The sequence below is a fragment of the Chenopodium album genome, chromosome 13 (assembly GCF_948465745.1).
Source record: "Chenopodium album chromosome 13, dcCheAlbu1.1, whole genome shotgun sequence".
NCBI classification, from domain to species: Eukaryota; Viridiplantae; Streptophyta; class Magnoliopsida; order Caryophyllales; family Amaranthaceae; genus Chenopodium; species Chenopodium album.
This window is the reverse complement of record NC_137846.1, coordinates 23674993-23702513: the sequence shown is the minus strand read 5'-3', so window position 1 is coordinate 23702513 and position 27521 is coordinate 23674993. Positions and strand designations below refer to the sequence as shown.

The window sequence follows — 27521 nt, the reverse complement described above, 5'->3', positions numbered from 1 at the left end:
GGAAGACCAAGAAACAACATAATGTCTCTAAGTCTTATTCAGAGGCAGAGTATCCTTCTATGTCGGCAATACTTCAGAGTTGAAATGGTTAAAGGCACTACTTCTTAGTTTGGGTGTCTCGCATCCATGTGCGATGAGCTTATTTTGATATAGTCAATCAGTGTTATATATTGCGTAGAATCCGATCTTTCATGAATGCACTAAACATATTGATTTTGATTGTCACTATGTTCGAGATGCGATTCAGGAAGGGGCTATTAGTCCATCTAATGTGAAGACTAATGATCAACTCATGGATATATTCGCTAAGGCCTTAAGTAAACATCAATTTATGTATTTACTTGCAAGTTAGACATTTGTGATTTGCAAGCTCCAACTTGAGGGGGGGGGGATGTTGAGCCTTATATTGTATAGCTAATGGGCTTAGGTTACCTGTAATACTCCGTATTTATATATATATAAATTATTTATTTTTTTTTTTTAATGATTCATTTAATTTTTAAAAAGAAATTTATTATTTAAATAATATGTAAGTGCGTATAAATTAAATGAGTCATGAATTGAGGCAACAAAACCATTTTTAATTGGGTTAATCTTATTTAAATGATTAGACCAACTTATTGGGAAGTTAAAGAAACTTGAAGGCCCAATAAGTTGGCCCTAAAGGAAAAGTTAAAGAAGAGTAGGATTTAGCAATGACAATATTGTAATTATGAGTTTTTGTTTTAAAAGGGGAGTATAAATATCTCAAAACCTCAAGATTTTTCCAATCAGTATTCATAATTTTCAGATTTCATAAAAATTCCAAAGGTTTTTTCTTTATTTTCTCTCTCTCCTTTTTCTCCTTATTTTTCCTCTCCTTTTTCTCTCTTACCCACGCCTCTTTCTCCCTCATCTCCCCCTTCGCGTCGGCGCCACCGGAGGACCATCGGCGTCACCATCGACGGCAGCAGCACAAGCAGCCACCCGGTCAACCATCTTCTCTCTCCTCTCTCCTCTTTTGTGGTTTGGTAGTATATTAAAAAAAAAAACTCTCTTTCTCTTCCTAATTTAATTCTATTGATTTATTGTTTTTAAAGGCATGATTTTAATTATGTTTTGGTATTGATTTTGGGATTATGATGTTGTTAAATTATTCATATAAATTTCAGATTTTTATTTAATCAAGAACCCTAAATTATGAACCCTAGAAATTGGGGATTTTATGTAATTGGTTAGGGATTGATGCTAGGTTTTTGTTATTGATTAATTCATGATTTAAACATGTTTTTAATGAGTTTAAATCCCTCAATTTAATGCTACAATTTAATTATGCACACTACTTTTTAATTATTGAGTTAGATTTAATTACCCATAAAAAAGGAAAAAGGTTTTAATGATTTAGATATGATTTCTTAGTCTAAAAGTGATGTATTATATTAAATAAGTATGCTGGAATTTTATTTAAGTCATAAAAACTAAGGGGCCGTTTGGTTGGGGGTATTCATTAAAGGGAATGAGAATCAACTACCCTCATTCCCTTTGTTGTTGTTTGTTAAACTATTTTTTCCATTCCCTTTATCGTCTCCATTCCCCCAAATTCCTCTAAGTTGATTCCCCACCCCCCTAGGTATTTCCATTCCCATTCATGAGCCACTACCTCACCACCATAGCACCACCCTCTTATCAATCCTCACCACCGGAAAGTCACCCACCGCACCGCCACTCCTCCCCCGACAGTAGCCGCACCTCCTCCGCCCATCCCCTGCTCGTCGCCGCCCTTCCCCTTGCCCGGCAAATCTGCCCCCTCCCCCGTAAAATTTCCCATAGCCCCTCGCAAAACCCTAAAAACTCTTCTCCCTTCCCTTAAAACCGTCGTCCGCCTCTCCCACCACCCTCAAAACCCCAGGCGCTAGGGTTTTGATGATGGGGGAGGGCTAGTCGATGGGTTTTACGGGGAGTGAGACTAGTTTCTAGGGTTTTTCTTGCCTAAGGGAGGTTTTTCGAGGGAGGGATGAGCCGCGTTGGGGCCAGCGAGGGGTGGAGGAGGGCTGGCGAAGGGCGGTGAGTGGTTTGGTGGCTGGAAAAGGTGGAAAGTTAATGAAATATGTGGTTGTGTGGTGGTTGTGGTGGTGGTGGTGGTGTGGTGGTGGGATTATTTCCCTTTGTTTTTAAAACAAACAACAAAGCAAAAATAAGGTATTTTCATTCCATTCTCTTTGTTCATTCCATTCCGATTATCCGTGCGAACCAAACGGCCCCTAAGTCTTTTTAAAAGGATTTAAAGTACCCACTTAAAAAAAAGGTTTTATGGCTTTTATGTCATTAAATTGGGTTGATTATTAGTATGGTTTAAAGAGTATTATAGTTTCTGGAAATTTATGAGAATAGTGGATTACTTATAGTTATGTATTTTTATTCGTAGGAAGCTTCGAGTTAGGTGAATTCTAGCGAGTGTGGCCGATTTTAGGCAATATTCAAGGTATGTACATGCACAAGAATATTTGTGTATGCGTAGTATCATGTTAGGATTGTGAATTATGATTTAAGTGATGAATTAATAGTATGTTTGGTTGATTATATGCTTGGAATTGGTGTTGGATGAACATGAATTATTATGCAAGCATGGTAATATGATATTTGAAGCATGATACAAGTTTAATATATCTGAATCATGGAAGTATGTTTTATTTTAAAGTATCAAGAAGGCATGAAATTTATAAGCAAGATGTTTAAAACAACTATATTTAGAATTATTATTGGAGTTGAGTCAAGGAGTTAGTTTATTTATTTACTCGCTCAGGTAAGTTGAGATTGAGTCAATGAAGTTTATTAGCGCATTTTATGCATCAAGGTAGTAATCGTACAATTTTGTGCACAAAATTAGGCAAGGAACCTTAATTAAAATAAATAGTATGTGCTCACTAATTAATTCAAGAATGAATTGGAAGTATGTGTTGATTGTTGTTATGTTTATTCTTGATTGATTGGTTGGAGTCATCACATGTGAAATTGGTAAAACATGAGAGGATACGCACCAAAACTCTTAGAATGTATACACCTTGAGTATGAACACATGGGGGGAGTTATGTGACTTTATATTTGAGCATAGCTTCTACAGGGTACAGGACGCTGTACTTTCTTTTATAATTAATGCGCTGGAATCACTAGTGGAAAAAAGCCTATTCGTAACGTGCAAAAAAAGCCCATTCGCAACGAGCAACGACCGTCACGTATGTGGCCATTAAGGATAGCAAATGTTATTTTTAACGGGCACTTGCCCGTTACAAATAAGTAGTTATTCGTAACCGGCAAAAAAAGTGCCCGTTACAAATAACCCCGTAATTTGTAACGGGCATTTCAAACGCCCGTTACAAATAACCCCGTTATTTATAACAGTCAGCCAAACGTCCGTTACAAATAACCCCGTTATTCGTAACAAGACATGTTTTGCCCATTACAAATACCTACTTATATGTAACAGGCATAAAATCTGCCCGTTACAAATAGTGAATAATCCAATTTTTAAAAAAAATCCAGCAAATGCTGGATTGCTTCCTCACCACTTAACATTTAATGAGAGATGTTTATATTTTATAAAAATATAGTGTACAATTAATATACAATAAACTAATAACTAAAACTTAAAAGAACAGTTGAACCAAATCTCAAGTACACTTGTTTTCTCTCTAAAGGCATTATGTTTTACTTATGTGTCTTTATCACCAGATGGTGCAGCAGCAGCCTCTTCCTCTACCTTTTCCTCCAACCAATATGTCTCGAGAATTTTCACTGCTTTCTCATAAATCTCATTGTTATCATGACTTTGAAGATTTTCAATCTTTTCCAATCCCTCAGCTCCATCTATCATCTGCGCATAAAAATTAACATCTCCGGTGGTGCCCCAATTCTTCTCTGCTTCACCTACCTTCAGAATGTTCTTCAACCCTTCCAGACAGACTGATGATCCTTGGATCAGGGCACACGAGTAGATCACATAATGGCTTTATTCACCCCTTATTTACAAGAAACCTAGAACAAAAATAGCCAGCTTAAGGTTACAATCTTGTACACAACATAGATGAGAGCATAATGCCCAAGACAATAAAAACATACTTTATGCCATTATGTTTTACTTATTTGTCTTTGAACAGTTAATTTTATTCCAATAAAACTAGATACATAAAAATGAAACACTAATTTTTTATGCATTACTCTATACCAAATTGTGAGCTAAGTCAACGATTATATTGTGATTTAAGTAGATACATAAAAATAAAACTAGATACATAAAAATGAACTTCTATTAAGCATATTTGGCCATTTAGGTAGCTTATGATTATATTGTGAGCTAATGGCTGATCAGCAATGGACGGTTTATCTGGTATAATCAAAAGGAACCACCTTTACAAAGGATAGTCAAATCCATTTATAATCAATAGAAATGCAACTAGGTTGCAATTTACCAGAAGAATGATCATTTTTCCAACCAAGAGAGCAGCCAGTGCCCAGTACCACACTAGCTACATGAACTAGACCTAATAGGAGATGAATCTTTTACTGGAAAGACTAAATATGCCAGCATTGAGTTAACAAATAATATCATATTGTACCAGTACATCAGTTAAAGCCGTCTAGTCCTTGCTTACATAGTCTAACATTCATGATAGTAGGTATGAATGAAGGAGGAGATCTTGTGAGGATGCATTAACTTCAGCACAAAACTTCAATAATCCCAACGACACCTTGTGAAGATGCATTAACTTCAGCGCTAAAATTAAGTCATTCCACTGAGACTTTCAACTTGCAAAACACACATATAACACCACAAAAGTCTTAGCATAAAAACCTAGGAGATAACTAGAAATGCAGCATTGCTGCATTGGCTAAGGAACAATCAATCACATAAACTGTTAAGTTTATCACTAAAAAAACTTCATTTACTAATCACAATTCACAACTTCGATTCTAGCTGACATAGTTATTAATTTATAATGTTAGTTGACAGTTATTAATTTATAATGTTGGCTGACATAATACTCCGTATTTTATTTCTAAAAGTCAGTTCAAAGATTTATCTCAATTGTTAAAGAATGGAATGTATGTCTGACAAGTTCAAAATGACATTAGACAAAATATATTAATCACCCCATTATAGCCTAAATCATCTACCCTCCCTCGACTTACTAGAAATAAATACTCCTTGGCAGCCAAACAACAATAAATAAAGTAGATGAATTTATATTTGTATTTTGAATTTTTTTTTAAATAAATAAAAGGCTTAAAACGACAATGATATAATCTCCAACCCATGTTATGTGACAAGAAATTGCTAATACATAACAATTGGTAGCATAAACAATTCAAGCAACAAATCATATCACATCAAAACACACTACTGATGCACACATTTGAAGATTGATAAAGATTATTTCAAACAAACATAATCTCTGCTCCTCATAGATCTCAATAACACTCTAATCAAACATAATCGCCATTGTTTCGGGGTATTTTTACCCCCTTTTATAGACAAATAAGAGGCCAACAAGTGGCCCAATTATAGGCCGACACGTGGCATCCTGCTCAGCTAAATAAAAGCCAATAAGAGCATGACATGTGGCCTAAAGAGAGATATCATAAAATAAAGGGCTCAAAGCCCATTAAGGAAACATGCCTAGCATGAAGGAAACCATAATACACGTGTCAGTCATGTATAGGGCAGCCGATCTTCCTAGGTTATGAAACCCTAGGAGCATGATCTCCCATTTTCCTATAAATACCCCATCATTTCATGATGGAGAGGGAGAATGCACAATTCCCAAAGGCACAATGCCCAAAATATGCTCTCACTTCTCTCTCTAAAATTCCGTTTTCCGGTCACTGACTTGATTGTCGGAGGCGGATCTCCGGTAAACCAGAGATCCGTTGTTTTGCAGGTGTTCAGGTTGTACGAGTGTTGCATCTCGGATCTGTCTCCCGCGGGAATCCATACCCCCCTTTCGGGTTATCCAAAAAATCCCCGAAACATTTGACGCCGTCTGTGGGGAGACACATATGGAATGGCACTTACCCATCTCCGAACACCAAATCATGATATAGAACTCTTCCTTACAAATGTAACCCAATGTGAGGGCAAAACTGTAATTCTTCTAGATCGTCTAGATTGTCGTCATTCTTAAGAGAATGAGATGAACTCCGGTATGAAGATAAGACTTGGGCAACACTAAAACCCAAAGTGATGATCATTATTATGATTATAAAAAAAATTCAAAAAAAAAAAATTCAAATAGAATTTTCGTCAGGCTACATTGTTTGATGTGTGCCCGCGAGCTAGTCAAATGACTTGTCAAATGGATGAGGAAAAGCGTCCGAGTAAAAGCGTCCGAGGAAAAGCAAGAAACTCGTGGACGTGAGCATAGCTTCTTGTACAGGGCAGCCAAGCAGCCTGTACGAGCCAAGTTGAGAAGCTCCTGGACACGAGCATAGCTACTCGTACAGGGTAACCAAGCAGCCTGTATGAGCTAAAATCGAAAAGCTTGTTTATACAACAATAGCTACTCGTACAGGGAAACCAAGTAGCCTGTACGAGAAAAATTGGAAAGCTTGCTTACACAAGCATAGCTACTCGTACAGAACAGTCAAACAGCCTGTCCGAGCAAAATTGGCTACTCGTACAGGGCATGCGAAGGCGTACGAACCCTTAGAAATTTGCAAGTTGAGAAATAGTTGAAATTTCATGAGTAAGTCCGAGAGATAGCGTCAAAGGACGGCTCAATATCAAAAAAAAAAAAAAAAAAAAAAAAAAAAAAAAAAAAAAAAAAAAAAAAAAAAAAACTTTATAAAAAATATATATACAAAAGTATATAAGCCGAATGGCCAAGAATATTGAACAAGAAAGGATTTGTATACAAAAGTGGACGACTTCACTAAAAGTCGTATACAAATTCAAGTTCAATACTTAAGCCAATGTGTGTATAAAAGATGAATGGGCGGTTAGTATGCATGTACAACAAATTGTTAGGCCATGCATATGATTTATTGTTTAAAAAAAAAAAAATACAAAAGAAGGGAAAAGCCGCCCTAATAATTTTGTGAAAATATGGTGCCAGCATACTCATTAGCACTATTATTATATTTATATATACTAGGGTATCCTACGCGCGCGATGCGCGCGAAAAAGTTAGCTCTTGCATAAAAGTTGTATTAGCGAGTAGTTACACCTTTGGTTTGGGTGGTAGATCTGGTAGTTTTAATACGTGCTATTTGGTTATGTGCCTATATAGTGGTTTTGTAGAAATATAAAAAAGCCACCAAATTCTTAAATGATAATTATTTTTTAAAACCCTCAAAAGTTTGACATTGTTATTTCAAAATTACTATTAAATAATATTTTATTGATTTGCATCCCTTCATATCTTAATCTAGTTTAGAACTTTAATTGATTTGCATGATTCAATAATACTTAACGTATTTTTCTTCAAACGAATTTTTTGTGAGCTTGGTCATACGGAGTAATAATATGTGAAATGTTCGTTGTAGCTAAAAACTTAATAATGTAAGTTCAATGTTCTACGGCAATCTAATATCTATATCTATATCTAATAATAAAGCAATAACCACTTAGTTATATTTTTCCTCTTAAATTCTCTCCATATTTAATACATTTTTTTTTTCCTATCATCGATTCCCTTCGATTTTAAAATTTTAAAGTTATTTATATCTCTTGATAACATCTGCTCAAATATCATTATTTAATATGAATGTCATTTAAATTCCACGTTGTTTATGTGCGTATCATCAAATAATGTACAATTAAAAAGCTAATAAACAATAACAATATTTGTAATAATTAAAGGACAACAAAATTGTAAATAAGAAGAGCAACCACGAAGGAGTAAAAATAAATCATTTCGTGGTAATAAACAAAGTCTTCGTACATACATTTTTTTTTCCTTTTTAAATAATAATAATAACATATGAAGTACAAAACATTATAATTTTTTTATTTAAAAAAAGGCATTACAAGTTTTTGTTAAAAAAAACTTTGTATTAATTGATGGTATGTTTAATGAAAAAAAAACCTAATTAAATATATTAATGACAGTAAACATATTAATAAGGGTAAAAAAGTAAATATACATTTTTGTACATAATTTTGTACATATTTTTGAGGGTATATTTGATAGCACACTATTACTAAGAGTTATTTTCTACTTTTTATAAGGTAGGGATAATAATTTGCATGGCACCCATCTCTACATATGCAAATATTAGTGGCATATTTACTTCATTGCTACCTGCCCAGCTTTATTAATACTTTTCAATTGGGCCCCAAAGCATGCAAGTCTTTGCAAGCTTAAGTTGTCACTATTTCTCTAATTAAGCACGTGTTACTAAGACTGTGCAAGTAATTAATGAAAGCTTCGTTGATCCGGTCCGAGAAAGCCAACAACACCAATGTGTGAGAATAAGTGCAGCGCCATACAGCCCAGGAACCAAGTGGCTATGAAAGTCATCTAGCCCCTGTCCATACGGCACTAAGGCTGCTGAGCCAAGTGAGATTGCTTAGCGTTCATGCAGGCGGCCAGCCATGTATGTCACGCAAACAGTAATGGAGGCTACAAATTCCGAAAGAAATGCAAACGTTAGTGGCTTAGAGGCTAGCTACTCGGTACCTCCATTGTGGACAATAATACCGAATGAAATGAGAGCCTTGCTGGCTCAAAGAATAGCACTTTGCCACCTCTATATTCAGCAAACAAGAGAAGCTCTATGTGAAAAAGAGTTATACAATGTCGAGTAATTATGTAAGCTTGTACTTAGAGGCGAGAGACGGATTCCACTCTTAGTGACATAAAAGGAGGAGCATGAATGTATGTACTATATATTACTCGGCAGCAAGAATGCCGAGTGAATTATCGAAGCTCCCCCTTACAAGCATAGCAGCTCGGCATGAATGCTAAGCTCCTCATGCCGAGTGAAATATATTTAAAGCTCCATCAAGCAAGAGTCCAAGATGGTCTTCATCCAAGATGATATTCTCCCAAGCTCGGCATCAATAGAGCAAGTGGCAGAGTTGGACCTCACAGAACTACCACCTCTTTCCCTTTTGTGCGGACATAAGCTCGGCGGAGTGGAGTGTAGGCCAAGAGGGGGGCAAGCTGGCCGAGTTCAAAGGCAATACATGCCCTCCAAAGCATAGATGCTCGGCCTTAACTTAGAAGAACGTATGATGCTGGCCGAGTACACTAGCAAATAGTCCGAGCATCCATGTGTCCGAGCTGCCCGTCCGAGTAAAATGGGTAAGCTCACCCTCACACGCAATGATGGTCGACCAACCAGAGCTGGGTGTTCGAGTTGCCATCAAGCAAAGCTCCATGTTTCACATTTTATACGGCCAAGGCATCCACGGAGCGGCCGAATTGAGCTGGACGAGTGAAATAGGTAAGCTCACCCTCAAGAATATAGCAGCTCGGTAAGCTGATCAAACGGACGCATGAAAGTGAGAAGGCCGAACTCCCTATGAGTGTCGACCCTCCTTCCCAAATTCACACGGCAACTAGTGAGTCAAGCTTGGTGGCCGAGTTGCATATGAGCAAAGGCCAACCTCTTTGTTTCCAAACGACCATCTTGGCAGAAGAAATGGCAAAGCTTTCATGATTATATGATTTATATCATACGGAAGCTAGCTGGGCAATGAAAGCAACAAACTAAAAGCTATCATGATTATATCATGATTGCCTAATACAAACATAATTATTTTTAATCGGGGAAATCCATGTTAATCTTCATGATTGACAAATTATGTCAATCTAAGGGCTTTATAGGTATTTTGTTCGGTTTAAGTGAGGATGCATTTGTAACTTCCTCCATGTGACATGTACAAACTGCCACATCTAATGTGATAACACTTGCCATGTCAGTACACGCCGTTTAAACTTGAGCTAACTCAATCTACGTCCATTTAACCCTGGTTAGGGTTTTCAAAAACAGCACATCCCAAACACGTTCTCTCTCCTTCGACTATCGGCGTCTTCAATTTGGCAAGATTTTCTGAATTTTGTATAATATGTGTTGTTGCAAATTGTCCTTAATTTATAATCAATTTATAAAATGGCATAGTTTTGGACTTATTTAAAGAATGGGACAAATCGATTTGGGAAAAAGGAGGCAGCCGCTGCATAACGAAAGTGTTGGTGAAGCATACGAGGAAGAGCATTCTGTAAGTCGTTATTGCGAATTAGTTATGTTAAATTGTTTTTAGAGTTGTTCATAATCGTTAATTGCAAATTACAATTGTATTATAGGTCCCAATAAGTTATTGTTGTTTGAGTAATCTTAAATACTTCACTTGGGGCGATTCCAATTGGATATGCAGGCAAGCATTACCGAACTGATTTCGGTGACTATGGAATACTAGGGGTACATGTACTGTTACAATGTATGATTGATTTTGTAATTTGGGAATATAATTTGATTTGAATTCATCTAAAATATTATGATTTGAATTAATGGGATCAATATGATTCCATGAAGTGATGAAATTATTTGCTAATTGCTAATCTAAAGTTATAAGTGGCCGAATTTTCTTTTACTGTTTATCATGCAATTCCTTAGTCCATATAAGGTCACTATACTATTCAAAATTAAGAAATTAAAAAAAAAAAGGTCACTATACTATGAGTTTGCAAATTTGGGAATAGACTAGTTTGGTTTTGATATTAACACTGCAAATTTATTGGTGTTTTGTGTAGAATTATGCTTAATTCATGGTGTTATTGAGTATTTCACGACTTATTAGGTGTGGTTGATTTTATCGGAGCCGTTAGAGGCAGTTGTGGTTCCTTCTCTGCTTTCAATCTAGAAAACTAGGATAAAACTTTCATTTGCTGGAAGAGGGTTTAAGGGATGCATTACTCTATATCATGTGCCTAGGCATGAGGATAGGCCTTGCTTGAATATTAAAACAAAAGCTACTGTATAGTCAAGATTATGCTCTAAGAAAAATGAATTATATCCAGTTCATGGAACATCAAAATATCTAGTTGAGTTAATAATATCTAGTTCATGGAGTAACCATGTGAAAATGAAAATGAAAATGTGAAAAATGAAAAGGTGACATATTTACTCAATAATATATCTAGTTCATCGAGTAACCATGTGAAAATGAAAAGGTGACATAATACACGTGCTCGAAAATGGTCAAATATACTTTAATGTATGTTTTGATGTTTGGTGACAATCCAGGAACATCTACTCTAGCCTATTAGCTCAATTGGTCGAGCACTGTGTATATTTATTATCACAGAAGATGTAGGTTCGAATCCTACATAGGCTAATATATAGACATTTAGTGACCCTTTTTAGCAAATACTTACCTTTTTCATAGTCATTTTTTTTCCACATATTGTGACCCCTATATACATATAATTACTTTTTTAAGATATAGTGACCCCTTTTATAGATAGTAGGGATTCTTACGCGCGCGATGCGCGCAGATGGCTAGCCTTTTAAGGAGAATTATTATTGGTGGTTTTTATATCTTATGCATATTTGCATGGTATTTTATTATATCTATTTGCATAGTAATTTTTTAAGTACTTATTGATAAGACGAGTAACATAAATTAAACAAGTCATCATATAATTATATATTTTTTAAAAATGGAGAGTCTAAAAAATGCTTTGAATATTGAAATAAAAACAAATAATTAATTAATGAATTTTGGTGATTCAAGAGATAATTTTAAGGCTTTTGAATTCAATGGGGGTAAATATGTAAATGACTAAATGGAGAGTCTAAAAAATGCTATGAATATTGAAATAACACAACTAATTAATCAATTTAATTGGGTGATTCAAGAGACAATATTAAGGCTTTTAAATTCAATGGAGGTAAATATGTAAAAGAACATTTTTAGGGATATAAATGTCCATCCACTATTTATAAGAGTATTCTCCCACTTTTTATAAGGTAGGGATATAGTTATCATTTTTGTAATTACCGAATTATTACATATAGTGACTCCTACTTAAATTAATCCCACCCATTTTTAAACTTATAGTGACCCCCTTTAAATATAGTCATTCTTATTGAAATAAATATAATCACCCATATTCACACATATAGTGACTCCAATATATACAGTCATCATTTTATGGTTATCTTTAAGGGTAGTTTTATTTTTGAACTTAACTAGACAAAAGCCTTACTTGTATAATTATGTATGCATAAATGAAATACTACAAAATGAAATCTAGAAACAAGTACAAAAAAGGATTAGCTTCCAAAAACAATAAACAGAAAATTATACGACAGTAGTTAGGGGCTTGAAGACTTAATGTACCTTGTATGCACTGTAAACCATAAAATGAAATACAAATAGAGTAGGAACACATTTGGAAAAAAAAAGTAGAAAAACATTTGATAAAAAAAAAAGAAAAAAAAGAAAAACTGTAAAATGTAGCGGAAAGAATTGAACCTGGGACATAATGGGATAGCTAGCACGCTACGAAGAAGTATAAATCAAGGGTCGTGAGACAAATGGAAGTGTCTCACAACTATTAAAATAACATAAAAGTAAAAGGAAGAGAGAGAAAGGAGGAGAGAGATAGAAAGAGTAAAAAAGGTGGTGTGGGTCCCACTAAAACTTTTCAGACATGTATCACATGTAAAAAAGGACAAAATTTTTTGGGGACCACTACCACTAAATTTATATTTTGTTCCACTAAAACTCCCGTGGAACTTTTTAAAGCACCACTGAGACTATATTTTGTACTACTGAGAGTGTATTTTGTACCACTGAGCTCTCATAATGATATTATTTGATAACCTAATGAGACATTTGAATCATTTTTTACATACCACTGAAATTATATTTTGTACCACAGATAGTGTATTTTGTACCACTGAATCTAAAATGGCAAAATATTAATCCCGCATGAAATGACCAACTTACCCTTGCGAGACACTTCTAAATCTCTTTCAACCCTCCGTTTATATTACCTCGGCACGCTACCATCTGAGCCCAACAACTACCTAGCTAGAACTAGATTTATTTCACTACCTTCCAACTTTTTGATATAAAACATACTCTCACCATTTTATAACTAGAAGCCTATTTCCCATTTTTCACGGGAACAAGGAAGTTTGTTGGGAGTACAAATATGCATGTGTGGTTAGAGAGAGATCGAAAGAAAGAAATAAATGGTTGAGGATTATTGAAGAGCCGGAGAGAGAAAGTGTTGGGGATTGATGCCAAAAGTACAAAAAAACAAAAAGATAAAAATGACAAATCATCAAAAAGAGGGTATTATTGTAAAAAAGTACTATCTATAAATAGAAACAACTTCTAATCAAAAACCCAAAAAAAGAAAACTGGCTTCTAATAAATGAAATGGTGACTTTGTGATTAACTTCGATTGATTAGGTTATACTACCTCTGTTAACATTTAGTTGCAACTTTGCGGTATTATTTGATAGACATAAAATATTCCAAAGTTGCAACTAAATGTTAACGGAGGTAATATATGATTTTCTTAATTCTAATGAATTGAATTTGATCTGATTTTCTGCAATTTTTTTTTTTTTTTTTTTTTTATATACTTCCTCCGTTTTCTTTTAGATGCAATACACACTTTTTCACGGTATTTAAGAAATGTTGGGTTCACATGATATAATACACTTTAAAATGGGATGAGTGATTGTTAGGAGTGTAATTTAGTGGGCCATGTGCTTTAGATAAGGGAAATAGTATAATTTTTCCCTAAAGTAACTTTCCTTTTATAGTGTGTTGCAAGTATTGTGACATTTCCTTTTTAGGGAAGTGTTGCAAGTAAAAGAAAACGGAGGAAGTATATATCAATGAACATAATCATGCAAAATATGAACACATGCATAGATCCCCTTAAATGTGAACATTAGCTTTTCAGAAAATGAACATAGGCATAAAAAATATGAACTTATGCATTTCAGAAAGTGAACATAACATTTCAAAATATGAACGTAAGCATTGGTTTTCTTAAAGTGAATAAAGCAATTAAAAGATGAACATATACTCAAAAAATATGAACATATACATTTAAGTAAGATAACATATGCATAAACAGATTTAATTAATATTTCATGAACAACACATATTTACATTATGAATATTTGAAATTTTATATGAACATATAAAATATTATTATGAATACAATGCATTTAATTATGAACATAGAAATTTGAAGAAATAAAAATACTATGATTATGAAACATATGCATTATAAGTATTAAATGTTCATTTTTTTTTACGTGTTCATTTGTTATTATTAAATGTTCATTTTTTTTTTCATGTTCATATTTTTTAACTAATTATCCATTTGTAGAGCGTAGTCTTGATTTTGACGGATCGCGGATTTGTTGTCTGGGTTATTAATTTGGGCCACGTGACAGCAACACTTAGCATTCTAGTTTTTCGCCAAGTGTCGTATCATGTAGGCGACAAATAAATATTATTGTGACTGTATGACACATGATGCTAAGTAAGCTAATTTTGGATAGATTTTTTAAGATAAAAATGTTACATAGAGTTTTATTATCAATATACTTATAATATTTCATATATACAAAATTAATCATAACTTTTAATAAATATCATATGACTCGGTTTTATTTCCATTATAAAATCCATTTTAAAAAGTTCTTTAATATAAGATCCATTTATAATATATTTAATTTTTTCAAAAAATAATAGAAAACCTGAAAAAAAAATAAGTTTTTTAAAAAAATAATTTTAGTTTGGTAAAAATACTTTCAATTCAATAAAAATAATTTAAGTTCAATAAAAAAAAAAAGTTAACCATTAAAAAAAATCAAGTTAACCATTAAAAAAAAAAAATCAAGTCAATAATAATATAGATATCTATTTACAAATTACAAACTACAAAAAGTACACAGTTATATTTTATCCTAAAGTTTTTATCAACAATCCAGGCATCGCCCGCCCGGGCACTAAACTAGTTATATGTATATAACAAATGAGGTTTTATAAAAAAAAATTATGTGATGAAGTACAAATATAGATTAAATTAGTTACAATTATTGTTGTAAATAAAGGAGTAGTCTAGTACAAACCTTATAAAAATATTTAAGTAAGATAAAAAAAGATAATCCTGACCGAGTAACCCGAGCAATCCCTGACTGAATAACTCAGGTACACCCAAACAAAATAACTAGGGTAGCTCCTGCAACACGGTGTGGCTTGCTGCATCAAAAAGTTACTAAAAAAACTTACCCAAAATGAAAATGTGGAGAAATAAAAATAAACTTTCTAAATAGGAATACTTATCAACTAAAAAAAGTAGAGGTAATAAGTATATATCAATTTTCATTGGTAAGAATTACACAATTACATCAATACATATAACAATTAACCTGATCATTTTAGTTGCATTCCTTTAATACATTGAAGTTTCATTAACATAAAATGACACATTTGTAGTTAAAAATCTACCTTTGTCCATTAATGCATTCGTCCCTTTGCATGGCATTATTGTCAATTGTACATAAATTTACTAATCATAAATCAAATAACACTTACAAAGAGTAAACATACTCATGTTCCAGTTATTATTTTGAAACGGGGTAAGTACGAACAAAATGATTTTTGGATATATTTAAGACACGTTTCTTTAGCCATGTCTCAAATGAATAACTTTATCTATTCATATATTTACTAACTCATAGTCCCATACGAAATAATATACAAAAAAGTCAACTCTGAAAAATATATATGTTCGTACAAGGTCATGAACGCAATAGACTTATAGACGGTGAAGTTTGATGATTGCTACGTACAAAAACTTTGTAAAACCATAATTTAGAGGTAGTCATGTTAATCAGTTCATTTATAGCATTCAGTTACATGCAATAAAATAAAATTTATTTTAAAAATTATTTTTATACAATGTGATTATGTGAAGGTAAATATCTAATTTTTTTCATATTTTATTTCACAGTTGTTGCATTTAAGTTGTAGAAATAGTCAGTAGTATTGTTGATTTGACTACTCTCTATCTACCAACTACCTACAATAAAAGCCCGTCAAAAAAAAAAAAAAAAAAAAAAAAAAAAAAAACCTACCTACAATAAAAGCTTTAATTAATATCAGCCTTCACCCTAGTGTAATTCACTAACTCACCAGCTAACTAATGAATTGACAGAAGTAAACAACCAGCGTTAAAATAAGGCTTGCCTACGTGTAGCTTCATTCGGCTGACTCATCTTCTAGTAACTCAAACTGCTGATGTGGCATCAAAGATTGACATAGTTTGTCAATCAAGAAGATCAACTGGGCACTCCCCAATACTATTACCTATTATTTTTTGGGCCTTATTTATTTATGACCAAAAAATACAAACGTATTTCAGATTTTTTTTTTTTTTTAAAAAAAAAAAAAAAGTGGGCATAACTTCATATATATTTTTGTAATGGCACAGGGCCCCAAAAGGTTTAAAACGGCCCTGCAAAGAACCCCCATGTTCTTAAATCTGGGCGGCCTACAACCTTGCCAAGTTGCCTGTCCGAGTGAAATGGGAAAGCACACTTTCACAAGCATAAATGGTCGGCCATCTCGGTGTCCGACTTGCCTTTGAGTGAAGAATCACCTATGCACTTTTAGGCGGCAAGGTGGTAGAGCTAGGCATCTGGCCAAGTAAACCATTGAGTAATCATGAGCTGCACTACTTTTTAGCATGAGCATGATTATTATTATGCTTGTGATATATTATGGTAAAAATATTATTATAATAATATAATAATATACAATTATTATTGATGTGTATAACTGTATAAGTGTTAGTCGGCACTTTCATGAGAAATACACATGAGTGGCAACTGTCTAAGTGACAAGCCAAGTGTCATGTTATACACAAATGAGGCATTAAGCGACACTATAAAAGAACATAGCTGGCCTAACAACCTCTGGCAGAACAGTCATGTGATCAAGCAGCCATCCGGCCAACAAAGCAGTAGCAGCCTGTCCGAGCTGCTATAGAGCAAGAGCCTATGTTCCTTAATTCAGACGGCCAGTAATATGGCCGAGCATAAGGTGCCCGAATGATGAAGTCCCCGCAAATCATGAGCCATTAATTTGGCACATGCCTTTGATTTCGGTGGAAAAATCAAGCATCATTATTATGATTGAGAATGATGATCTCAAAAAAAAATAAAAAATAAAAAATAAAAAACTGTCCGAGCTTCCTGGTCGAGTGAATAGTTGGTCGGGCCCTGGATAGGTGTCTGAGTTGCCATTGAGCAAGGGGCCTCCTAACCAATTTCAGGCGGACAGGTTTTAAGTCGGCCATGGATAGGTGTCCGAGTTGCTATTGAGCAAGGGACTTCCTAACCAATTTCAAGCGGACAAGTACTAAGTCGGCCATGGCTGGGTGTCCGAGCTGCTATTTAGCAAAGGATATCCTAACCGCTTTGAGGCGTACATGGAATGAATTGGCCAACGTGCCAACTGAAGTTAGATGGTGGCCGAGCTGCTACTTAGCAAACGATCACCTTCTCATTTTTGTGCGGCTAACAGCCTGACCGAGCTAGGAGGCCGAGTTGCTATTAAGCAAAGGAAACTCCTTCTCATTTCTAGCCGGCCTCTGCAAAAGAAGTTAATCAGCACAAACAATTCGGCACCAAGGTAGAACGACTAGCTACTGGTTACCTCGCCAAATATGGATATGACGCCGATCTGGCCATAAAAATGAAGATAGCTTTGAGAAAATAGGCTGCAAGAATAATATTTCCAAGTGGGCAAGAGTTGAGACCGACCAACATCTTGTCCAAGTAGACGTTGCGTGTCATCCCTCGAAGATGGGCATGCAAGATAACTCTAAGCCAAGATCATAGCTACTTATGGACGACCCTCCTCAAAAGACTAAGTGATCGACAGCTGACCAAGTTGTAGGCAGGCGATTGTTGAAGAATGAGCAGGGGCTAGACGGCACACATGCCGAGCTTCCAAATGTAGAGTCCTAAGACTTGTACAAGGGGCATCAAAAGAGTCACCCAGACTTAGTACGCTCCAACCGAATGGCATCGGTGACGAGTATCTAGCAACATAGATCAAGGGAAAGGCATTAAGGTCCTAGCCAAATCATGCAGCCTGCCGTATGACGACATGCAATATTTGAAGTGGGGCATCTAGAGATTCGTCCAGCAACAAAGTGAAACTGAGCACCAAGATGAGGCCTGTCCGAAAATAATCAAACGAACATGAGGCTAACCAAGCGTAAAGTCCTAATGGATAGGGGCAAGTACGCAAGTGACAACAAAGCAATTGATCGAGCTGGCCGATGCATGAGCCGAAAGGCCTAGCTTGAGAAAACAATCTTCCTTTTGGAAGATAAATTGGAAGAGTTAAAGTGTTGACCAGCTAAATAGAAAATAACCTTCCTTTAGAAGGATAAGCGGCACTTGTGAAGAGCCAAGTGGACGAGGACCATTAGGCCTCGACTTATTACCAAAAACCGCAAGCGGCAACAAATTTCTAAAGCCTAATGCAATTAGGGCGAGTAGGCCCTCCATGAATCCAAGATTCCTACTTAGTGTCCGACCATCTACGCAAGCATTCATTGCTCACAAGATAGCTTCAAGGTCGAGTATCGTTACAATATAATTAAGTTGATAATCGAAAACAGAAGAAAGCCTATCAAAAATAAGATAGGGCAGCTCCTTCTAGTTAGCAAATGGCCTAATTACTATACCAAATGCTAAGCCGTCACATTTTATTCAAGTCTTTGAAAGACAAGCCACCCCATTGGGGCAATAAGGAAAGACTAAGGTCCAAACGTTCCTTATTGAGTAGCCACTTCATGAAATTAAGGACAAAGGTCCCCTAGTATAAGGCTTCAGCCCAATAAACGTATTAATACCTTCGGATAAGCCTCCCTTAATAGGGCAATGTAGAGATCTTTATATGGTCCGAGTGTACATTGAATGGCTCCTTCATCCGAACAAGTACAGAAAACTCTAGAAGCGGTTGTGCTGTTCATACATCACCATTCCAAGTATGAGTAAGACTTACCATATAAAAGAGCAAAATGGCACATGTGCCGAGCTCCTATGCAAGGAGAAAGCCAAGATGGAAGATACATACGGAAACATTGCCAAGTATAATTTCCAATACGATGGTAAAACACCGAGTATAATCCCGAAGATTTACTTGGCAAAACACATTGTATAGCTTAAACTCCCAAAGTACAAGGATTCTAGGGCAGAAATGTCAAATAGAAATCTCAAAGGTACTCCAAAATGCAGGAATTCTAATCCTATGCGCCAAATTTGATTCCGAAGGCAAGGGCAAGAAGTGAAAGATGGTCATCTTTTACCCCAACTAAGTCCGAGCCCAATTGAGTCATAAGTGACAAGGGCATAGGATGAAACATCTTGTTAATAAGAACTTGAAGTTATTGAGAGGGCCAAAAAGATAATGTCAATTGACCTCTCAAAGGTTAGTCCAAACGACTAAGAAATCGTTGGACGCCTAAAATAGACAAAGGAAAATTCATCCCACGTGGCGTAGAGACGAGACTAAGAATCTCGACAAATGCTATATCTAATTCGGCACAGACACGAGGCAAAGCCCCTCGGCAAGTGTTAAATGTTTCTCGGCATTTTCCTAGACTAAGTTAATTGAAACCTTCTACACTAGATGCCGAATGAATGCAAAAGAAGCCTATAAGCCTAATTAGCCATTAAAGAAAAAATTGTCTAAATGACAAATGTCTTTTAACAAGCCTAGGTCCAAAAATAATCCTTAAAAAGGATAGACCAAATAGGGTGTAACGCCCCGACCTCTAACTCGGGTATTAAGGTAATCTAAGCAGCGGAATTAACCTAATTTGGTCGAGACGTCACTGCCGTAACTCCCACACGAGAGTTACAAGGCAACATTCATACCTTAATTCGTAAAGTATAGAAATCTATTCAGTACAGGAATTAATCCTACTTCAATAATAGAAGATCTTATTTTAATAAAAACTTACTAATGTCTTACTTGCTAATTAAATTAATAAATCATTCTCTTAAAACTATAAATATCTAGTGAGCTTCTTAAGATAATTAAAATCCTCGCCACTACATGTTCCCTTTGTTCCAGCAGTACCTAAAACAGAAAAACATCAAAACGGTGAGCCGAAGACTCAGTAACGTACTATTCTAGCAGCGTAACATCATTTCAATTCATTTTAGTTAATAAAACAGGGAGAGCAGAATATATTAAAACAGGTAATAAAACAACATTTCAGTAAGCCTTCGTTCATAACCTTTTTAATAAATCATTATAATCAATATACATATAACAGGGGTAGGACGTCTCCTACTAACAGGGGAAGCCAGTGCTCCATGCATATCAGGGGGAGCCAGTGCTCCTAACAGGGGGAGCCAGTGCTCCATAACAGGAATGGGCCAGTGCCCTCAGGGGAGCTATTGCTCAATCATATCAGATTATATTTATATTTTCTTATAATTAATAGAAATCAAGAAATTTCCAATCATTCAGAATGCTTTTATAAAATAGTATAACATCTTTATAAAATATTTACAGTGTATTATAAAACTCATCATTACATTATCCTTGTGATTCCTCAGAAAAATCATATATTTCAAGGAAAGATTTCAGACAAATCATAGTTATAATCCCGCAAATCATAAAATACATTAAATACATAAATCACTTTCGATTCAATCGTAACATCATACTTTAATAAACGTATTTCGAAGGGAATTGCGGGTACTAGCAATAGCCGTTACCTCGATTTACAGTCCGATAACCTTCCTGTTAGCTTTTATCTTATCGTTCTCACTGAGCTCCGAGGTCCGATTCTTCTTGAAAATATAAATTATTGCATTAGTAGGAAAAATGATTTAAACTATACTCTTTAATTATTTTAGTATAAAATCAACAAACTTATTTCTAAATACAAGTAATACCATACGTAGCTTTATGACTCAAAGAAGTCATAGTTTTTCCACTAAATCATTAACTTAAGTATAAGAATTATTTTTGTATTACAAGAAAAACAATACTAGATAACAAGATTTCTCTTTAAAGAATAAATATGAACATTGAAACAATACTACTTATACCTTGGGCTAATTAGTAGTATACGAAGCAATAAGGTAATGGGTCTTAGAAGGCCATTTTCATTAGTTTGACAAGAAAGTTTACGAAAGGAGAAAAGAAAGTATATAATGAGTTAATGACACTAGTGAACGGTGATGACGTTTTATATATACATAGAGTAGTATGGTTGCTAGAATGAACTTGAAAGAAAGAAGAAGATAAGATCAAGATTTGCTAAATTGATAATCATGGGGTTTTGAGTGACCAATTATATGGAAAGGCAACATTAGACTTTGTATTATAAAGCTCTTAACCGTGAGGAGAATAGAGAAGCAAGAGTTGGGTTTTGTTTTCTAGTTGAATGAAGCAAAGTTTATCCTTTGCTCTTTTGTTTCTTAACGGTGAAGGATCAATAGCTTACAAGAAAAGATTATAAAAGTTTATTAAGTGATAAGATTATCACAAGAATTAGGCAACTAATGGTAAAGGGAACAGTGAGAAATGAAATTATCAATTCTTTTCTTAGTGGTGAAAAAGGGATGAAGTTAGGAGGTGGATTTTGTCTCTTATGATAAGTAAGGGCATTTTGGTCATTTTATTTTCTCGGGTAAAAATACATATTTTGATACAAATCTTTAAACATTTTACTGACCGGAAATAAGCTGTAAAATAATAATTTACTTTTCTTAAAATTAGCTTCTGAAATAATATAATATTAAAATAAAATTCAAAACTAAAACATTAGTTCTTGTTAATATAGAGACAAAACCTTAATTAAGCTAATAAAATAAATATTAGAGTATAATAAATCAGGTTTTAAATTCTCGGGTATTACATAGGGCAAACCTCATTCAAGTGAATAAGAGGAGTTTAAAAGCTTAATAGCCAATCAAACCTTGTAAGAAGGTATTTTAAACAATCCATTAGTCGTGAGACAATCAAAGTGGGGCTTAAAAGCATAATGATCGACATCTGTCTAGTTCAAGGGCAATCATTATTATGATTGATTATCTTAGAAAATATCATACCGACCAAGGTATAAAAATTTTCCAAGTTAATCAAACCTTTTTTAATTGAACTAGACATGATGTCGAATCCAAAGAAATTATAAAATTCATTTTCGAGAGGTATAATCCCTTTTGAGAAGAGATATCACCCCTCTCGAGGGGCTTATGTTTCGGGGTATTTTTACCCCCTTTTATAGAGAAATAAGAGGCCAACAAGTGGCCCAATTATAGGCCGACACGTGGGATCCTACTCAGCTAAATAAAGGCCAATAAGAGCATGACACGTGGCCTAAAGAGAGATATCATAAAATAAAGGGCTCAAAGCCCATTAAGGAAACATGCCTAGCACGAAGGAAACCCTAATACATGTGTCAGTCATGTATAAGGCAGCCGATCTTCCTAGGTTATGAAACCCTGGGATCATGATCTCCCATTTTCCTATAAATACCCCAGAGGGAGAATACACAATTCCCAAAGGCACAATGCCCAAAATATGCTCTCACTTCTCTCTACTTTCTCTCTCTAAAATTCCGTTTTCCGGTCACTGACTTGATTGTCGGAGGCGGATCTCCAGTAAACCGGAGATCCGTTGTTTTGCAGGTGTTCAGGCTGTACGAGTGTTGCATCTCGGATCCGTCTCCCGCGGGAATCCATACCCCCCTTTCGTGTTATCCAAAAAATCATGTCGAATCCAAAGAAATTATAAAATTCATTTTCGAGAGGTATAATCCCTCTTGAGAAGAGAAATCACCCCTCTCGAGGGGCTTATGTTTCGGGGTATTTTTACCCCCTTTTATAGACAAATAAGAGGCCAACAAGTGGCCCAATTATAGGCCGACACGATGCTCTTATTGGCCTTTATTTAGCTGAGCAGGATGCCACGTGTAGGCCTATAATTGGGCCACTTGTTGGCCTCTTATTTGTCTATAAAAGGGGGTAAAAATACCCCGAAACAGCCATTTTGCATTAATTCCAGTAAAAAAAAATAAATAAAGTAAAAAAATCGCCAATTATCCACATAATTATACTACAAATTAAACTGAAAAACCCTAATTATATAAAAACACACTAAAAAAATTTCAATTATAACAAAATCAAGGAAATAGGAAAGTGAAATAAGAAGATCTAAATCAGTAGAAAAACAGGAGTAGAGAGAAAGAGGACCTCCAGGGAGAGACGCTTGCGGTGACCGCCACCAAGGGGCGTATAAATCGACGAAGACATAATCGAAGGTTGAAATCGAAGAATCAAAGTTTTAATTATCCAAATCGATTACTTCTCGATCCATGTTGAATTGTTGTACTTTACTTAATCAAATCCCTAGATTTCACACCAAAAAATGATGATAAACGGTTATATTAAAATATAAAAACCCAGAATTCTATCCAAATAACAACAATTTTTGAAAATGCAAGACCAAAAAATTACACAAAAAATAGAAAATATCATGAAACCAAACTCACCCATAAGAAAAAGTAGATAATGCTTCTTTGCCCCTTTTCAGCTTTGATCTACCAAATCATCGCGAGCAATTCACCAACTGGACCTAGAACCACAGCTGAAACAATCAATTTCATCAAGAAAACATCTTCCGTCAGAGCAGTCAAGGCACACACTTTTCTCTTTTTTTTTTAACATTAAAAAAAATGGAAAAAATCAATTTCTAGCTTGTTCATTGTTCATATATCAATTGAGAGGAAGAAAAAAATGGAGGAGATTGAGGGAGGAGAAGAGAGAGAATGAATGAAATGAGAGAGGAGAGAGGAAAGAGAGGTGGGTTTGACGGCTAGTAGATGTGTGAAACCCTAATAATAAGTAATGGGCTTCTCTTACTAAGTTTAAACATTTGTATCGAGCCATGGTGACTGTTACAAATAAATAGCTAATCGTAACAGGCACCATTTTGCTCGTTAAAAATAATTTAGTTTTTGTAACGGGCAAGATAGTGCCCGTTACGAATATTATATACTTGTAACGAACTGTCATTTTGCCCATTACAAATATGCTTTATGTAACGGGCATAGCTTTGCCTGTTATAAATAGCTCGTTATAAATGATAATTTTCCCACTAGTGAATTCAGTCACCAAGTGTGACATAGTAGGTGCCAATTGGGGGTGACTCCCTGATTAGAAGTTCCATTTTTAATGGTCTATTTTTAAGGAAAGAAACTCGTTCGATGCGTAATTCAAAGCTATTATTTAATAATTAACATTGTAAATTATGTGTCAAAGGTAACATGACTTGTATTGTATGACAAACATGTTTTATGTATTTATTTATTGTCTATTGCTAGGATATTCATGTTAGTGTGATTATTCCTATTGGTGCATATGTACTCAGCTTTTGTTGATTCGTACTTTTGTGTTTGTGTTTGGCTTTTCTTTGGATTTTCCCTATTATGACCCATTTTATATGGCGAGTAGTGAAATTGAAATAAAGAGAAGTACAAGTAGAAGGAGCATATCAAGCATGATGGGATTGCGCAAAGAGGGTTATATGTTTATTTGTTATTATTTATTGTATTGAATTGTTTTTGTAATTGTTGACACTAACATATAATTATTGTTTTGATATTTTAGGTTGGTTTTTAAAGGGCCTTTAATGGTTCCAATTTATTAGTTTAATGTAAGTTGGTTTTAAAGTTGAGTTTGGTTTTATCAAACTTTATTTTATTTGAGTTTTTAAAAGTTAGTCTTCCGCTGTGTGACTTTGAAAATAGCCTTAGCCGTTATCACGGTGGCGGTAACACTTTGGATATTTCCTAAAAATGAGTTTTATTTGGAGTTAGAAGGTATTTCAAAGAAAGGATATTTCCGGGGTATTACATAATCGGCCCTAATCTCTTGTATAAATATCACGTGCATACAATAATAGAATACACAGAAAATCATACTCTCTATTTTGACAATTCATTATAACTCCAACAAGTACCTACAAGACTATTTTTTTCTTATGTATAAATCACAAACATTAGTCAAAGTAAAGTGAATAGTGAAAAAGGGAAATTATCAATGATACACTCCAGGTTTCGACTTTTATCAATGATACACCTCATTAAACTTTGATTATCAGCGGTGTATCTAAACTTTTCTCTAATTAACTACAATAACCTTAACGTTAATTAAACGTTAAATTTGATTACTTGGAAACATTTTTAAGGGTAGGAGGCTAAAAATACTGAATTGCTCCTCTCTTTTTTTTTTTGTGAAATTTCCCCTATTTATACACCTTCTTGTTTGTATGCCCCTTTTCATTCGTACTCTTTTTTTTTTTTTGCTTTCAATTTTTATTGTTTGAAAATTCAATGGCTTCTTCTGGTAGGGTTTCATCTTTAAGCAATAGAAATGGAAGAGGTGTTATCTTAAGAAATACAAAATTTAAACCTAGGTTAAACATTTAAAAAGTAACTGCAAACATAAACACAGCCATATCGAATTATATATCTAAAGAAATACAAAATTTAGCATGTAAACATGGTCATATGGAAATCCAACAACAGTTACAAATTGTACTCGTAATCCAACAAATTAAACAAAGATACATTCATTAACTTAAGCCTAACAATTTAAACCAAAAAATTCCAAAGAGAAATAAGCACTAGCCTTTTAAAATCCTCAAAGTATCGCTAAATCCTCAAGGATTTTACTTCACTCGAGCGTCAATTAGGAGTTTAGAGAAGAAGAAAAGGGGAGAGAGTGAAGGAGATGACCGATTAAATTTTGGTATTTAATGTTGTTGGTTGGGCTTGGAGAGAGTGTTAATAAGTGGGGGGCATTTTAGTCAAGCCAAGTCAGACCAAAAATGTTATCAACTAATCATATTTAACGTTTAATTAACATTAAGGTTATTGTTGTTAATTAGAGAAAAGTTTAGGTGCACCGTTGATACTTAAAGTTTAATAAAGTGTATCATTGATAAAATTCGAAACCTGGAGTGTATCATTGATAATTTCCCAAATCCAATTGTGCACTTAATAGAGGGAGTAAAGGAGTGTGTGAATATTTAATAGTGTAAATTCTTGATTGTTGTGATTAATAAAGGAGGAAATAATACCAATTACTAATATCCCCAAGGTTTTGGTAAATACTAAATTGAATGCACACCACTAACATGATAATCCCTTTCATTTGCAGCCAAATTCACATAAAATTTCTGCTTGATATGCACAAGACCCCTACTGAGGGAGGTCAAATTTATTTTTAACTGCCACCAAAACTTCTCATAGGCACGAGCTAACCTCACCCTAAGCCTAACTAAAATAAATTAAGGAAAAATTGACAAGAAAAGGGGGAACTTTCCACCTCCTTCAAAGAATCATCATGTTGTAAAAAGATAAAAATATCAAAATCCTGTTGAATCATGAGCTGATGGAAGACTAAGCTATCATTTTTAGATTATTCGACTCAAAAATTATTACACATGATGCACAACACTGTTGGGGACAGAGTAGCGGTTAAACACAACAACGTCGGGAAGAATAATAAAATACGGAACAACAAAAACAACACACAAGAATTTTACGTGGAAAACCCCTTCTCAATAAGGGGAAAAACCACGGTATGGATCTTCATGGACGAAACAACTTGACTAGCAATAATTACGGGAGTACAATGACCACCACTACAATTACAATATTAGATACAATGTATTTTAAAATATTCTACACTAAGTACCCTTAACATTGGTACTTATACTAATCCTAAAATACCCATCACACTAATATTGCATTTGCCTATCGTCTGTTCCTCCCCCACTACTACATCTATTGTGCTCTCATTTACATTGAGATGCACTCACTATTTCTACTCTCAATTTCTAGCTGCTACATCTTGCTAGCTCCACTTCCTCACGTTGTGTGCCGTCTCACACATACCCTTCTTCTTGCTAGCCTCACTTCCACGGTGGTGTGGCTTCTCACCCACACTCACACTTCTTCTTGCTAGCCTCACTCTTCTTCACGGCAGTGTGGCTATTTCACACACACACACACTTCTTCTTCTTGCTAGCAAACTACATTTTGCTAGCCTCGCTCTTTATGGTGGTGTGGCTATTTCACACACCCCCCCTTCATAAATGCAAGAACATCCATTTTATAATTGCACTGCTGACTTTTATTTAATGTGGAATGCTATTCCACATTAAACCTTCTGCCATGCATTGGACTTTTTCCACAAACTCAATACCCTAAAAGTCAAATACAAGTAAATGTTGTCTTACAAACATTTAATCATCCATTCAACTAACTTGGACTTTTACCCCCAACCGTCCAAAATGCATTCACCCTTTTTTTCTTTTCATTTTCTTTTTCTTTCTTAACTACAAATATTAATAACAACATTAGTAATACTACTTAACTAACTAATTGTGATTTGGGGAGAACAAACCAACAAAGACTCCTAGTGTAATTGGTTAAAGGAGATGAAAGCTG

The 27521-nt window shown here is 34.7% G+C and overlaps 1 long non-coding RNA gene across 1 annotated transcript; it reads right to left on the bottom strand.

The window, feature by feature from the left end:
• Positions 1–14857: 14857 nt before the first annotated feature.
• LOC145576526 (uncharacterized) lies at positions 14858–23858 on the bottom strand. The gene is made up of 4 exons (XR_014098420.1): positions 23556–23858; positions 21109–23412; positions 20773–20847; positions 14858–15223 (listed from the first exon to the last, which is right to left on the bottom strand). It is a non-coding gene; the product is annotated as an uncharacterized LOC145576526 (long non-coding RNA).
• Between the last annotated feature and the right edge of the window lie 3663 nt (positions 23859–27521).